At 41.5% G+C, this 14,952-nt stretch overlaps 1 long non-coding RNA gene across 1 annotated transcript; it reads left to right on the top strand.

Annotated features, from left to right (window-relative positions):
* The first annotated feature begins 5,181 nt into the window (after nt 1–5,181).
* Nucleotides 5,182–6,738, top strand: LOC145126081 (uncharacterized). Its single transcript, XR_013716299.1, has 3 exons — nt 5,182–5,255; nt 5,402–5,467; nt 6,319–6,738. It is a non-coding gene; the product is annotated as an uncharacterized LOC145126081 (long non-coding RNA).
* The last annotated feature ends 8,214 nt before the right edge of the window (nt 6,739–14,952 follow it).

The raw sequence follows: 14,952 nt of genomic DNA, 5'->3' as shown, positions 1-14,952 counted from the left end.
TGCTGTCAAATTTTCCCTTTTATCATTGATGTACCCTAGACCCATGTAAGGTCAAATTTTCCTGATCGTTGTATCAAATATTAATATCAATGAGAATGACACGCATTTATTATTTCCTTGAGTATACCATTAAGTTCTTCAGATACTAAGGAAATCATACACTTATTATTGAAAGTTTCCCCTTTACTTACAAATTTCGGTAATGTTCGGAGCGCAAAGCATAGGATACTAAGACTTTTCATAATCATTTCTGGAGACTTATCAAGAATTCGTATCTTAACTTATGGCAGAATCATGCCACCAAGAAGGAATCCTCGACGCTTCAATACTACAGGAGCACCAACACCACCACCACCTCCACCTCCGTCGATGGATGCTGCTACCTTTCAGGCTGCTGTAACAGCTGTCGTAACTGCAGCAATGGCTCAAATGAGTAACAACGAATCAGGGGGAGGAATAAATAGCTCTACTAATGGCCAAAACCAGGGACGTTCCGGGGAATGTACTTATAAGGACTTCTCCAACAGCAAACCCATCCCCTTTAATGGAACTGGGGGAGTAATGGCTCTATCCCAGTGGATAGAGAAAATGGAAGCCGTGTTCGAGATATGCTCATGCCCCGAAGAGAGCAAAGTAAAGTTTGCCGCCTGTACTTTCTCCAAACGAGCCCTAACGTGGTGGAATGGCCACGTCAAGTCACTAACTCTGGTAGTGGCAAACTCCATGGGTTGGGAGAACCTGAAGCAAATGCTACTGCGAGAGTACTGCCCAAGGGGCGAGATCTAGAAGCTTGAACAGGAGCTTTGGGGATTGTCTATGGTGGGCTCGGACATCACAACCTATACGAATAGGTTCAGTGATTTGACAATACTTTGCCCAGGGATGATGGCCCCAGAAAGCAAGAAGGTGAAAAGGTATGTCTGGGGGCTGTCGCCCCAGCTTCGAGGAAGTGTGCTAGCTTCCAAACCCACGACGTTCGACAGTGCCAAACAACTAGCACAGTCCCTCGTCGATCATGGGGTCTGCCAAGATGTCACGACCGTCGTCCCGGAACCAACCAAAGGAAACAACAACAATAACAGCAATGCCAACAACAACAACAAGAAGAAGTTTTGGAACAGGAGGAAGGGTCAAACTTCGCAAGAACCTTCAAAGAAGCAAATAGTGGCGGTCCATGCCGCTACTGCCCCCACTGCTGTCCCTGTTACCCCTACGCCGGTAAAACAATATGCTGGAAACCTACCAAATTGCAACAAATGCAATTACCATCACAACGGGAATTGTCGGGAGATGCAATGTAAAAACTGCGACAGGAAAGGGCACACTGCTCATTTCTGTAAGGCACCAGTGCGACCAATCACCCAAGTTCCTGGTACTGGAGTAAGCCAGGCATGTTATGGGTGTGGGGAAACTGGGCACTACAAGAGAGATTGCCCTAAGGTAAAGAATGTTGGCGGTGTAGGAAGAGTGCTGGCAATAGGGCAGAACGAGGCAATGGCCGATCCTACAGTGGTTACGGGTACGTTTCTCCTCAACAACATTTATGCATGCATACTCTCTGACTGTGGTGCGGAGAGAAGTTTCGTGAGTCATAAATTCAAACACTTACTTAATCAAAAACCCCAAGCACTTAATAAGATCTTTACAGTAGAAATGGCAAATGGTAAGACAGAAAACACTAACGATATGTACATAGTCTGCACGTTAGATTTAAATGAACACTCGTTCCAAATCGATCTAATGCCGATCACTATAAGAAGCTTTGATGTCATCATCGGTATAGATTGGTTAAGCCTTCACCATGCCGATATACTTTGTCACGAAAGGGCCGTTCTCCTTACTCTGCCAATCGGCAAAACTCTTATCATTTATGGGGATAAACCCAGTACCAATTTACAAATCATCTCTTGCGTCAAAGCCCGAAAATACCTTCGCAAGGAATATCATGCTTTCCTAGCCCAGGTGGTAGACAAGAAACGAGAAGTGAAAGACATTAAAGACATTCCGGAAGTCTGAAATTTCCCCGATATTTTCCCTGAAGATCTTCCAGGAGTCCCACCAGAACGTCAAGTCGAGTTCAGGATCGACTTGATTCCCTGAGCTACCCCAGTAGCAAAATCGCCGTACCGTCTAGCACCGGCAGAAATGTAGGAATTATCTAGCCAACTGAACGAACTTCTAAGCAAAAGATTCATCAGACCGAGCTTCTCACCTTGGGGAGCATCGGTTATGTTCGTAAAGAAGAAGGACAGATCTTTTCGCATGTGCATCGATTACCGGGAACTGAACAAACTCACGATCAAGAACCGATACCCCTTACCGCGCATAGACGATCTGTTCGACCAACTACAAGGAGCGAGCTACTTCTCAAAGATCGATTTAAGATCTGGGTATCACCAGCTGCGAGTCCTGGAATGAGACATTCCCAAAACGGCATTTCGAACTCGCTATGGTCATTACGAGTTTGTAGTGATGCCCTTTGGATTGACAAATGCACCGGTGGTGTTCATGGACTTGATGAACCGAGTGTGTCGTCCTTTCCTGGACAAATTTGTGATCGTGTTCATAGATGATATACTCATCTATTCAAGGAGCAAGGAGGAACATAGACAACACCTCCGTCTGGTCTTAGAAACATTAAGGACAGAGAAGCTATACGCGGAATTCTCAAAGTGCGAATTTTGGATTCGGAAAGTAGATTTCCTAGGTCACGTGGTCAGCAAGGAGGGGATACACGTGGACCCTTCCAAAATCAAGGCAATCGAGAACCGGACAACTCCAAGGACTCCAACATAAATCCGACAATTGTTGGGCCTTACCGGGTATTACCGGAGGTTCATACAAAACTTCTCGAAGATTGCTAAGCCACTTACCACCCTGACTCAGAAGGAGGTAACCTTCAGCTGGGGAGAAAAACAAAACGTTGCATTCCAAACACTAAAGCGAGCCCTATGCAGCGCACCTATATTATCTTTGCCAAAAGGAACAGAAGACTTTGTGGTCTACTGTGATGCGTCAAACCAGGGACGTGGATGTGTCCTAATGCAACGAGGGAAGGTCATCGCATACGCCTCGAGACAACTCAAGACGCACGAGGTCAACTCTACCACGCACGATCTCGAACTAGGAGCAGTCGTTTTCGCTCTAAAGATCTGGAGACACTATCTCTACGGCGCGAAATGTACAATCTTCAGCGATCATAAAAGCCTTCAACACATCCTCAATCAAAAGGAACTCAGCATGAGACAAAGACGGTGGGTAGAACTACTAAACGATTACGAATGCGAAATTCGTTATCATCCCGGGAAAGCTAATGTAGTAGCTGATGCCCTCAGCCGAAAGGAATACTCGGGCCGCCGAGTGAAATCTTTAACTATGACGATCCATTCACACATGTCCACACAAATCAAGGAAGCTCAAATAGAAGCCTTGAAATCCGAAAATGTGGTGGATGAAGCCTTAAGAGGAATGGATAAAAATCTTGAAGTCAAGGATGACGGAGTTCGTTACTTCATGAATCGGATCTGGACGCCAAAGTTTGGGGGATTCAGAAATGTTGTCATGAATGAAGCCCATAAGACTCGATACCCCATACATCCTGGATCGGATAAGATGTATCTGGATCTCAAGAACCTGTATTGGTGGCCAAACATGAAAGCTGAAGTCGCTACCTATGTAGGCAAATATCTGACTTGCGCCAAAGTCAAGGTAGAGTACCAAAAGCCCTCGGGATTGTTGCAACAACCGGAAATACCCGAGTGGAAGTGGAAGCGGATAACCATGGATTTTATAACCAAGTTACCCAAGACAACAAGTGGACTTGACACCATATGGGTGATCGTCGACAGGTTAACCAAATCCGCGCACTTCCTACCAATAAAGGAAACAGATAAGCTGGAGAAACTAACTAGAACATACATCAGTGAGATTGTACGACTGCATGGTGTACCAATATTCATTATCTCGGACCGAGATAGTAGATTCACCTCGAGGTTCTAGCAGTCACCACAAAAATCTCTAGGAACAAGGCTGGACATGAGTACCGTCTATCACCCACAGACTGACGGTCAGAGTGAGGGGACCATTCAAACCTTGGAAGATATGCTAAGAGCTTGTGTGATCGATTTTGGTAAAGCTTGGGATACCCATTTACCATTGGTTGAGTTCTCGTACAACAATATCTATCACACTAGCATCAAGGTTGCTCCATTTGAAGCCCTCTACAGCCGTAAGTGCAGATCACCCTTGTGTTGGGCTGAAGTGGGTGACACGCAACTAGCAAGAGGTCAAGTACCCGACAGCACTCTCACTGGACCGGAAATCATAAGGGAGACTATAGAGAAGATTGTCCAAATCCGAGAACGACTGAAGGCTTCAAGAGACAGACAAAAGAGTTATGCAGATAAAAGACGGAAACCTTTGGAATTCCAGGTTGGGGACCGGGTACTATTGAAAGTCTCACCCTGGAAGGGTTTAATACGTTTTCGAAAACGTGGGAAACTAAACCCAAGGTATATCGGACCATTCGAGATCCTTGCCAGGATCGGCCCGATGGCGTACTGATAGCTTGATTATTTGTATATATTTTAGCAATCATTTTCTTTTACTTTTAGCATTTTTTATATTCGTTTTGCAATAAATCGTTAGATTTATTATTTTGAATATTTTTACTCGTTTAAGCTAATTTTGTGTAGATTTGTTCGAGCAAGATGGTATTTGGAGCATTGTTAAAGCCACATTAAATGCCTTGCAACCACGATTGAAGTCTCGTAGAAAAATCCGGAAGCGAAAAGAAAAACCAAACGATATAAATTAAATTTTCGGATTTTGACAGCTTTACGCGGCTTTCTTCAAGCGATCAGACGGAGGGGCAAACGTCGTCCAATTGAGCTGAAATTTTACGGACATCTTCCCAACTCATCAATCTTCGACCTCACAAAAAATGAGCGGATTCGGACAAGTTTTGGTCGGGTTTTTGGCCTCGTGAACATCAGAGCAGGAAGCTGCCAGCTTTAGCTTTGGCAGCCCAATACATAAAGCTTGTGGCAGCCCATTTTCAGATTTTAAATAGCCCAAGTGTATTTTCCAGCAGCCCAAATTTTAATTTCCAGCAGCCCACATGAATTATTTATTAGCCCAATACATTTGTGTTGGCGGTGGATGGAAAGCAAGTCACGCAAGTAGGGCATTTTTTGGAGTTAAGAAGAAAAGAACACAGTGAGTGAAGAGGGAGAACAAGAACGGCGCCTCTTTGGGTTTTCTTCTTGTCTTCTGTTTCTTTTCTTTTCTTATTTTTGGAACTTTGCAATTATGATTTACGATCATAATTTGCTAATGAGTCATTTATCTTTGTAATTAGATTAGGTTAATTTTTGTATTAATATTTGGATTATGGATGTAGTTTTTGGAGCAACAAGAAGTGACGATTTCAAGAAGCTTTGTCATCTTCTTTTCGTAATCGGTATTGGTATAATTTCTATCATTTTTATTGTTATTATTATTTTGTGTAGTTAGTTTTTATTTCCAATATTGGGTGAATCTATGGAATAATTAATTAATTAGGAATAGCTTTGTGTGGTTTTGATGGTATGCTATGAAAATATTTTCTAGTAAAACATCTATTTATGTTCATATGTCTTTAATCATGAGTTTAGATATGTGAATGTTTAATTAGTTGGTTAATTTCTTGATTACGTAATAGATCATCAAATTAACAAGTGACAAATGGTTCTTGTGATTGCTTATCTTTCACACAATCATGAAAATATTTTCTCCAATATGGTAGTGAAACAATTTGACTCCTCTTGGATTTGGTGACTTTTAAATCTTAATGCTAGTTAATTTTCATTAATTACATGTTTCATGGAAATTATGACTTTAACTAAGAAAATGTGTTATGAGCTTCTCTAACCATTGTATTAACTAAGAAAAGTCTAGGTGATCTTAAGCTTCTTAGATTGCTATAGCCAAATTAGTATCCATTAAACTCATTGCACCACAAAATTATGATGATTAGTCAACTAATTGAACTTGTGATTTATCTCGATATTGGAACGTTTTATTTTATAGATTTTGTATTTTTCCATTTTTGTTATTTTTGTAAATTAGTTTTTATCGCATTTAACATTTTGAAAACCCCCCCATATCATTGTATATTTTTATTTCGTAGATCTGAATGCATAGATTTGATTCGAACCAATCCATGTGGATTTGATCCCTATTACCGCTACTACAGTTCATTTTTGTATGTCGTCGTATATAAGGTTTTTTTATTTGGTGGTCTCGACACCCACCACGTACAAACTTCGATTACTGCAGGAACTCAATAACGTACACCCTACCTTTCACGTGTCGAACCTAAAGAAGTGCTTATCCGATGAGACCCTCGTCATCCCTCTGGACGAAATTGAAATCAACGAGAATCTCCATTTCGTAGAAGAGCCAGTAGAAATCATGGATCGGGAAATTAAAAGAACTAAACAAAACCGCATACCCATTGTGAAGGTCCGTTGGAATGCCAAGCGAGGACATGAATACACCTGGGAATGCGAGGATCAGATGAAACAAAAGTACTCACATCTTTTTCCTAGTCCATAAACTCTATCTTAGATTAAATTTCGGGACGAAATTCCCTCTAACGGGGGGATGATGTGACAACCCGATATTTCGAGTCAATGTAATGTTCAAAAAGTCAAATATTATAAACTATTTTGAATCAATAAAAAATAGCGTAAAAAATGAAGTGTTCTAAAGTCTCAATTGGGATACAGAAAGTGTTAGATATCGCGTCAAGGTTTTCAGAAATATAAAGAACACTCAAATCCGAGTTATCACGAAGAAGTTATGATCAATCGAAAATCCGCGACACAACCGGTAAAACACCGTTAAGCGTAAAAAGTGAAATCTCAATAAAATACTTTTTAGCCTTAGATATCTAAACGAAAGTCATAGATTAGGTTAAACCGTGAGCATACATAAAAAGGACGCCCAAATCTGACTTCGTATGAGAAAGTTATGATTTTTCTAAGTTTCGGAACAACAGTAGACAGCTAAAAACTCGACATAAAGATCGAGTTACCTTTAGCCGACACGACCTAAACAGGTATCGAAGATCTCGTCAATGGTAATACAACGGTAAAAAGACAGACAAAAACGAACGTCGGATGAAGAAGTTATGAATTTTTAACGGATTTATCCTGTCCCGGCCTGTTAAAAATATATTATTAAAAATAAATTCAAAATTTGCCGATGAAGTCTAAACGAGAGTTGTAGAGTATATTCTCACCTACGCGTCGATATAAAGAACGTCAAAAACGGAGCTCGTATGCGAAAGTTATGCATTTTTGATGTTTTGGGCACACACTTCGAGGCTTATCCGAAGGGTTACGCCCAGCGTACTTCGGAGTACGCCCAGCATACCCAATGCACGACCTCGGATCAGCCACGTCGCCCCTACACCCTCTACTATCGTCCCATCTGAAGACCGGAGACGTCATCGCTGACGTACGCCCCGCGTACGAGGGTACGCCCAGCATACGAGGTACGCCCCGCGTACTTCGGAGTACGCCCAGCGTACGAAGCCTGTCAGCCCCCCTATAAATAAGATGCGAGGGTTCCGACTTCCTTTGCTCATTTCCTTTTTCTCTCTTACTTCTACTCTACGTTTAGCATCCCGAGACGACCCCGACACCCCGGTTACATACCCGAGTCCCGACGAAGTTCCGAAGCTCCGAGATTCCCGAGGAATATACCACTTCCTGGTCGAGGTGCCGCCGAGAAAATCTTGTTTTCTTCAAAACACCACACTTTCCAGGTGAGTTCATACCCCTACATTTTCACGTCTTTTTCATGTTTTAGGGGGGGAAATACAAGTGAAACACGAGAAAAACTTATGTTCAAATACGCACCGTTATATATGGTTTCGAATATTTTACTTACATCCTGTTTATAAATGTTAAACAACGTTAATACCCAAGTTACACCTTACATGCAAAGTTGGTATTACGTCAAATTTTTATCACCAAATGGAACACACTTTTGAAAAACTATAATAGGTATAGTTTACGAAATATTCATGACAACTTCTCATAAACACGATAAAAAGGAAATACTTTTATTTACAAGTAATGTGGACTTTTCATTCCGTAAATCTATTGATACTAAGTTTTGTGAGACATCCGGCTTCACCGTACTCTCGAGTACGCATTTCAAGTCCTGTATTATAAACCATAATCTCTTGTAGGGAGAGCGTGATACTTGTGTATAGATCTATACGGGATTGACAATCCCGCACCTAAACTGTTAGCTACAGTTAGACCGGCAGGTCTGGGGTGACAAACGTCATAACACTGCAACGCCTGAAAAACGTTGTTACAGGCAGTCTGGGTCAATAGTATGGTTATAAATCTCACATGGAATATCGAAATATCTTGATTTACAAGACTCTTAAATGCATTCAGTGTTACATTATATATGTATAAATCCACTTTCACCATTTTAGCCTGAAAGATACTATTGCATTCCAGCCTTTGGAACCTTTTCAAACTATCACACTTACATAGAAAATATTGGATTTTCTGGAAAAACACGTTCAGTTATTTTACCTAAAGACATACAAATTTTAGTACAAAAACGCTTATGAACTCACCAACTTAATTGATTGACACTTTTTCAAAACTACTTGTATTTCTCAGGGAATCAGTAATACAGGTAACCATCATCTTTTGGAGAAGGAACGCTAAGGCGTCAGTTATCAAAACATTTTAAATCATCATATTTGTAATATTCTTTTGAAACATGTATTACATGAACCGATGTAACTTTTATTATATTTATGATGGTTGTGTTACTTTCTTTACAAATATTCAACTGTTATGATACTACGTGAAGTCATCCACCCCCGAATGTTTCCGTCATTCTGGTTTGGGGGTGTGACATGTTCCGGATGATGTGATACCGGAACATTGTGCAGTTAAGTTCAAATTTTTTCAAGATCTTCCTTCCGAACCCGGAGATCTTTGTTATCCTCTTCCTTATCCACACTTCCTTTTGAGGCTGTACATTCTTGGAATAGAAGGTTTTCAGTCTTTCATGCTCAGTCCAGATGATCAGCTCCGGATTGTCATTGGGGTGGAGAGGAGCAAACTTGATGTAGAACTTGTTGTTCGAAGAAAGAGGCAGATCGAGTTGTTCCGAATCATTTGTAGGAATGTCATAGTACATGAAGGGTACTATGTCCAAATCATGAAGGATTCCTTCTCAGCATAGAGGAGAGATACCCATCATCGGATCGGGATTATCTTTGAGCGCCTGAATCCGAATGCTATCCTCTAAAGCTTGATTGATTTCCTCCTGAGACCATCCTAATTTAGGCTTTGGTGGAGGTCCGGAGTAGTAAGCTTAATGGCTTTTAGTGATGGGGTTCTTGCCATTGTCTTTGTTGAGAACCGAGATTACATGCTTCATATTTTCATCAATGGTGAATTCCGGAGGAGAGGTTTGAATAGGTTCTTCCAGAATGTCATCTGGAATCCGGAGAGGAGAGCCTTCGTCAATCGGAGCAATTTTTGGGGCCGGAATAGGAGGCAACATTGAGGTAGTAGCTCGGAAAGCATCAGCATTCAATTAGCTTTTGGCTTTAGCCATTTCAACGCTCTTGTTTAGTGGATGGCCATGATACTACGGACCATATTCGTTGTTCTTCCTCCGTAAGGACCTTGGCAGGAAATTTCTTTGGAGCTTGGAGTCCTACTATAGCGTTGGTGACATACTCCACTTCCTCTTCATCACTTCCATCATCATCATTTCCTAGAAGTCCGGAAAGAATTTGGACTTCATCTCGAAGCTGATATTCTGAGGCAGACTTCCAGGGTTGACTTGGGCCTTCTCCCCCTCTTGCAATGGTAGGCCTGACAACCGATACAAGTGCAATAGACTCCTTCAAGCCGGGAAATTTATCAAACACCTTCTGAAAGATAGTGTTGAGTTGAAGGGTGAGAGTGTCATATGCTTCAGCAGTGGGGGCCTGGGCTTTGAGATGGTTGAACAAATCCTAAAGAATATACAACATTTCATCGAATTTGTTGTTTGGAACATCAACAATGTTCCAACATGCTCTGAGAAGCTTAAGGAGAACTTGCTGCGTAATCAGGTTCATTTCATCTTTTTTCCGAATTTCTTTCTCTAGCCGTTGAATTTGTTTCTCATGTCGAACATGAGTTTTCTTGATGAGGTCATTTGTGGCAGCAACTAGGTCATCATGAACCTTCAGCATCTGGGTAATGGTATCCAAGTAATGATCAACAGAAGCATCATACTTGTGTTAAACTTCTTCTATAGTGTGCTTGAGCCGGAGAGAGATGAGTTGGTCGAGCTGTGCTTCACGTTCGACAATGGTGGGTCCGGATTTGTTGATTGTGGACAAGGATTTCAGGATTGCATCTAGTTTGGAATCCAATCCGGAAACCTTGACGTCAATTCTGGTGTTGAGTCCGGCCACTGAAGCTTCTATAGTGTTTACCTTCTTCATGGTCTTCGAAATAGAGTCTCGGATTTCATGGAGGGCAAATGGATCAACGTGGTCTCTTGCGGAAGATCCAGTGTCTGAAGTGGAAGCATGGGATTTGTTTTTGTTGTGGTACAGATTGATAGGAGGTTGTGAAGGACCAGGTTCGGCAGTAGCAGCATCATCTTGGAGTTTTGGAGTTGTTTCGGTTTCATTGTCATGAGTAGATGAGGAGGATCTGAAATCAAAAGCGGATTTGGATGAGGATGGCTTGGAGTGAAAACGAACAGAGGGAAGCACATGAGTATCGGCAATATTTGCACCATCGTCGGTCAGCAGCACTTCTTCAGAAAGCTCTTCATCCAGATATGTCTATATGAAATTATTATGAGGAGTTGTTGGAGTTTCTCCGGAAGCAAACTCCAGATCGGTTTCATCTTCGGTTGGGGCAACAAATGGTTGGTTGCTCTGAATGACTCTATTTCGCATTGAAATGAGAGTAACTTCAACTTGGGATCTTGTAAGTTTCGGATGCCTCGAATGTGCCCTGTTGACAAAATCTTCCCACAAAGGATCATTAACACCTGGTCGTCTTGTACCCTTACCGGGTATCAGACCAGTTGAGGCACCTGAGGTTGGAGGGACTACTCCAGCCTCGGAATGCTTGGGGTCCGGAACAGGGGTTTCGGACCATGCTTGTGATGAAGGAAGAGGGATATCAAAAATGACACGTGAGTGTGGTCCAGGGGGGCAAGGAACTTTGTTCAACACCGACATCACCTTTTTGAGAATGTGAGGGTGGTTTATGAGCAGACTCCCCGTGAGTGTGTGCATGTGTTGTTGAAACTCCGAAGGGTACTTCGGAAGAGTGGGTAGGTGGGGTGTTCGGTCTGCCAGAGTCAGCCTGAATGTCATGAGCTCCTTCCTGTTGAGAGGAAGAGCTGACTTTGGTTCTCTTTTTAGGTTTTGGCTTAGAGGGTGAAGTATTTCTTTTGACGGACTTCTTTTTCTTTCCACCGGACGATGTCGGTCTGGCCTCTTCCGGAATGGGCTCAATGGGGACTTGGGTAGATTGTGTTGGGGTGTACACAATCGAAGTCTCCAAATGGTTCTTAATATGAATGGATCCGGAATGAATTAGGGTCAACATATGTTCCGGAAAACGTTGGACAGGTCCAAAAGAAGATTGGTCCGGAACTTTATAGTGCTTAACAGTTTTAAAAGAGACATATACCTCTTTCAGATTGGTTGCAACTGGAATTGGTTCGGATCTTTCTCTGTGGAGCTCCTGGATCGTCAAGGCCCAAAATCTAGGGCTTGAGATTTCATTGTTCTTCCTCTTGATGGCGAATTTCCGGAAGTCTTGCCAAAGCACCTCAGGAAGCTCTACAGCATTGTCGCGTCCGTAGTAGATGTTACATACAGCCAATCTTTGCTCAAGGTGTCCATACCACCGTGCTTTCCGGACAATCCCCGGATGACAAAGTGCATCAACACGGTCCAGAGACCTGAAACCGCCGACTTCTTGAATTCTTTAGCTTTGTACTCCTGATCGTAGCCGATGTGGTTCAAGAATTGTTGAAATTCTTCGTTGGTTGGTTCTTGAACCTTAAAACCCTTGGGGTTTTCTTTGACACCTATTTCCCTGAGAAACGTTGATTTGTAGATAGGCACGATTCTGTCACCGGTGATTTTGGTTTCCAAAACATCATCTTGGATTTTGACTCGTTAAAATGCAGTGTAGAGCAGACTAAGTGGGAGTGGTGGTTCTGGGATTTTAGTGAGGGGAATTGAAATAGGATGATGTACGATGAACTCAATCATCACACGAATTGGCTCGTCAAAATCGATAGGGTTTAAAGAGAAGAGTTGTGTGGTATCTATGAGGAATGGTTCAATCGACATTGAAGATGCCGATCCTTTGGATGATTTCTTCTTGGCAACAGTTTTCTGGGTTGTAGGAGCAGATTGATCGAATTTTGGAGGAGATGAAGGAGACGCCATTGTTGCAGGAGAGATGAATGCTTGAAGAACACAAGAACACGGAAGAGGTTTGGGGGTTTTAGAGAGTTTGAGCGTGTAAAGAGATAAATGGGGGATTAACGAGGTTTATATAGGTGATGGAAACGTGTCGGTCAGGAATGGTAATGATGAGGATCCGAAATGGAAATGTGTTGCATTTATTGTTTATCCGTTTTAGGGGATGAAAAGATCGGGGATAGTGAAAGGTTGGGATGGATGATAGCTTAAAATGGAAACCACAAACGGCGATGTGATGGTTGCTTTTTGTGAACGTGTAATCGTGGTGCGAATTTCAAGGAAGACACGATAAGGATCCTCAAAAAGTTACCGTTATAAAAACGTTTCACCTTAAAACCTTTTGGACTTCTGAATGTTTTATTCCGGAACAATGGTGTTTCAGAAATTTGAAATCGGTTTCTTAAAAAGAGAAGTCTGGAATGAGAGACGTGATTTGTTCCGGAATGAAGCGTGAAAGCTTAAAATGGTCCGTAGTAACGTTTTGAAAATTCCGGGGACAAAGTTTTAAAAGGATTCTGGAGCAAAATGTTGAAAAGATTCCGAAGTGGAAAATCTGAGATGATTCTGGAATAAGGTTTGAGAAAGATGTCCGAATGGAAATTTGAAAAAGATTTCCGGAGCAAAGTTTGAAATTCCGAAATGATCATTTAGATGTTCCGGAGTGCATTTGAAAGAATTTCCAGAACATAATTTGAAAAATTTTTGGAGTGAGATTTGAGCAATTTCCGATGTTTAGAATGCAATACCTTTCCAGATTTGAATTCTAGGATGACCTTATGAAGTAAATTCTGAGGTGAAAATTTGACCAATGTGACTATGTGGACTATGGACATCAAATGATAAGATGAACTGTACAACTTAAAACTCAAGTGGTGGTTAGAGATAAAGACAAGTAAAATGATCCTATGTATTCCGAGAGACAATAGTTCCGAGATGAAAAATAATTTTGAATTCGGAACCAGTTTTCTTTCTGATGTTTCCATCATAGAGTGCAAGTCTCTTGAAAGAGCTGAGGATCAGGCATCATCATACCCATCTTGTTCAGAAAACCAATGAATTTGGTTTCGTCTAATGCCTTAATAAAGACAACAGCAATTTTATCGTCAGATGGAACAAAAATGAGTTCAATGTTTCCATTTAAGACATGATCTTTTATGAAATGGTACCGTATGTCAATGTGCTTTGTCATGGAGTTCTGAATTGGATTGTGCGAAATCGCAATGACACTTTGAGAATCACAATAGATAGGAATGCGTTGAAAACGGTAACCATAATCCAAGAGTTGAGATTTAATCCATAGAACTTGAGAGGTACAGATGGCAGCAACAATGTATTCTGCTTCTGCTGTAGAGAGTGCAATGCAATTCTGCTTCTTGGATGACCAACTAACCAATCGACCACCTAAAAATTAACAGCCACCTGATGTGCTTTTCCTATCCAGTTGTAGACCACCATAGTTTGAATCTGAATATGCTTGAAGTAGGAAACTCTCATTTGTTGGGTACCAGATTCAAAGATTCTTTGTACCTTTAAGGTATCGAAAAATTTGCTTACCAGCCAAAAGATGAGACATCTTTGGGTTGACTTGAAATCTGGCACACAAACATGTAGAAAACATGATGTCCGGACGACTTGCTGTGAGATAGAGCAGAGATCCAATCATTCCTCTGTACTTCTTTTCATCAACTGCTACACCTGAAGGGTCGGCAAAGATCTTGTGCCCAAAACCCATTGGTACCTTGGCTGAGGCACATGTGTCCATTGAGTACTTTTTGAGGAGTTCCGAAATGTACTTCTCTTGGTGAATGAAGATTCCTCTGTTAGTCTGTTTGACTTAGAGGACAAGAAAGAAGCTTAATTCCCGATTCATACTCATTTGAAATCTACTGACCATTAACTTAGCAAAGTCAACAACCATTGAAGAATCGGTGGATCCGAAAATGATGACGTCAACATAAATTTGGACCAACATGAGATGTTTTCCATTTGACATTCGAAACAAAGTAGGATCTAGAATTCCTCTTTGAAAGCCTGAACGCTTGAGAAAATCAGTGAGGGTCTCGTACCATACGCGGGGAGCTTGCTTAAGGCCATAGACAGCTTTCTGGAGTTTGTAGCAATAGTTCGGATATGATAGATTGATAAAACCGGGAGGCTGTTGAAGATATACTTCAGTGTCAAGTTTACCATTTAGAAAAGTACTTTTGACATCCATTTAGTAAACCTTGAAGCCTTTATGAGCAGCATAAGCAAGAAAGATTCTGATAGCTTCAAGACGTGCAACAGGAGCAAAGGTCTCATCATAATCAAGGCCTTCAATCTGTGTAAATCCTTTAGCCACCAATATTGCTTTGTTTCGAATGATAACTCATGTATCATCTAATTAGTTGCAAAATACCAATCTAGTA

The sequence above is a fragment of the Lactuca virosa genome, chromosome 7, assembly GCF_052849685.1.
Source record: "Lactuca virosa cultivar CGN04683 chromosome 7, Lactuca_virosa_CGN04683_v6, whole genome shotgun sequence".
NCBI lineage: Eukaryota > Viridiplantae > Streptophyta > Magnoliopsida > Asterales > Asteraceae > Lactuca > Lactuca virosa.
Note: the sequence above shows the minus strand (reverse complement) of the source record. Positions and strands in the feature narration are given on the sequence as shown.